The sequence below is a fragment of the Gobio gobio genome, assembly GCF_949357685.1.
Source record: "Gobio gobio genome assembly, chromosome: 10".
NCBI lineage: Eukaryota > Metazoa > Chordata > Actinopteri > Cypriniformes > Gobionidae > Gobio > Gobio gobio.
This window is the reverse complement of record NC_137116.1, coordinates 15,560,588-15,563,081: the sequence shown is the minus strand read 5'-3', so window position 1 is coordinate 15,563,081 and position 2,494 is coordinate 15,560,588. Positions and strand designations below refer to the sequence as shown.

The 2,494-nt window shown below is 39.3% G+C and overlaps 1 protein-coding gene across 2 annotated transcripts in view; it reads right to left on the bottom strand.

Annotated features, from left to right (window-relative positions):
- Nucleotides 1-1,809: 1,809 nt before the first annotated feature.
- The window catches only part of ap3s1 (adaptor related protein complex 3 subunit sigma 1), a 14,111-nt gene continuing 13,426 nt past the window's right edge, over nucleotides 1,810-2,494 (bottom strand). For both annotated transcript variants that reach the window (XM_079827540.1, XM_079827541.1), the window contains one exon: nucleotides 1,810-2,494. This exon is cut by the window's right edge and continues 460 nt beyond it. The gene's annotated coding sequence lies outside the window, so the exon portion shown is untranslated.

The following is a 2,494-nucleotide window of genomic DNA, read 5'->3' as shown; positions in this document are numbered from 1 at the left end:
GTCAATAAATAACCTCGTTTGGCGAGTTCATGATTATGAGACGTGTTAAGCACCGCCCCTTGGGGTAACCGTCTTTTTCTGGCTAACAGAACCTCACTGTGAGTATATTGGGCAATCGGGGAGCTGTCCATGTCTCTCCCATAGGTGGATCTCGAACACGAGATGATGAAAGAGAACAATAGATTACTGTCGTAACCCCGGTTCTCTGAAACATCGAGTGGAGAGATCCAACAGCTTTGCCCCGCTCGCTGCACGAGAAGCGAATATTCTTACTGGAGTACAGTAGCGCGTGCAGGTAAGGGGCGGGGCCTCACCGGGCATTGGCTGCGCGCTCCTGCCTGTCTTGTCAGACTTGGTGCAATCGGATGCTTCTGCAGAGGTCAGGTGCGGATGCCCTTCCATAGGTGGATCTCGAACACCAGATGATGAAAGAGAACAGAGTACTATGCAAACCTCCAATAATTAAATGATAAATAAAATATTTGTATGCATTTAAACTACCTTTATTGACCAATGTCTTGCTGCTGACCTTTGATGATTCAGTTAAACCATGAGCAAAAATTACTTTTTTTGTTTTTATTGATAAAACTTTTTTCTCCTGCGTCCTGTTCTTCCATAGTAGAGCTGCGCCCTCTACTGTTCATGCGGGAATCTGCATTTTTACCTTGGGTTTATTACTTCAATTTTGGAATGAAGAGGCCTTTACCTTTGCACAAATTTTTTTTTTTTTTGTTAAAAAAAAAAAAACAAGACCAGCCCAGGTGAGAAAAAAGTACTAACATACGCATTACTTTTCTTAAAAAGTAACTAAGTAACTCAATTAGTTACTTTTTCAAGGAGTAACGCAATATTATAATGCATTACTGTTCAAAGTAACTTTCCCCAACACTGACGATAACTAAATAAAAACTAGTGTTGGATGATTAGGGCAGAGATGGGGTCAGAACTGATGTCCTGAGTCTCAGATGAACACATTTGATCTGAACTGATCTAACCTCTGGAAAACACACACACACACACACACACACACACACACACACACACACACACACACACACACCCAATCCAGCTCCAGAGCGGCTCAATCAATAACACACACTTATGCCAGACCAGTGTTTATGAACTAATGCTGATGAATAATGACAGTGTTTACTTTATCATGTTTATATAGTAATATGTTTTAGACGGTTGTAATGACGCATATTTTATCTCCTGAACTTGAATGAGCTCCTGCAACTACAATAGAGGCACATTTCAAAATAAGAGTCCTGGTGTATTTCCAGCTTGTTTATAATTAAGTCACGCATTATATATTCATTTTTGGTTACATAATAAACTGTATTTAATTTAATTCATAATCAGGAGGAAAGACCAGCATTAGACACATATTCAATAAAGTATCAGGGTTATAATAGTTCACTAAAACCATTTAAACATATTCATTACTTGAAATTAAATAAATGTTAACTGAAATATAAATAATAAATAAACTTATTTGAAGCTTTAGCTTAACCAGATATGGCCTACTGACTAAAGCAGAAATACAAAGTTATAAAAACTATAGAGATGTTTTTAAAAAAGTGAATTGAGCTCTTTCGTGTATTTTTAATGTCAAAACAAAATGATGTCAAAATGTCAGTTCAAGTGTCAGTCGGTTATGTGACGCTTAAATGCTTAATGTATTATAATTTAACTAAACTCATTAGATTTTGGGAGACTAAAACTAAACCAAAATTTGCTGTCAATTGTGTTAATAACAACCCATCACAACACACACTCGTGTGTATGCATGAACTCAAACTGCCGGAGTTACAGAAGAAAAATAATCTGATCCTTTATTTTGTTGCCAAAGGAAACACGAGCAGAAGTTCAAGCCCAAAGCAACAACAGCAGAAGAAGAGAAATCATATAAATATACTCTGATACATACAGCAATATCATCATCATCATCATCAATATCATCGTCATCATCATCAATATCATCGTCATCATCATCATCGTCATCATCATCATCATCATCATCATCGTCATCATATACAGCATCGTTAAGATATTCCCATACTGGAATGTTTGTTAGGAGTGATGATCAGAGCGCTACACACACACACACACGCACGCAAGCACACACACGCACGCACACTCTCTCACAAACACACTCTCTCTCACACACACACACACACACACACACGCACACTCGCGCACATTTGCGCGCACACATACACACACGCACACACTCACTCACTCACTCACTCCCTCTCACACACACACACACACTCTCACACACACACACACACTCATACACTCTCTCACTCATACACTCTCTCTCTCACACACACACTCACTCTCACTCACTCTCTCTCTCTCTCTCTCACACACACACACACACACACACACACACACACTCTCTCTCACACACACACACTCACTCTCTCACACAAACACACACTCATACTCACACACACACACACACACACACACACACACACACACACAC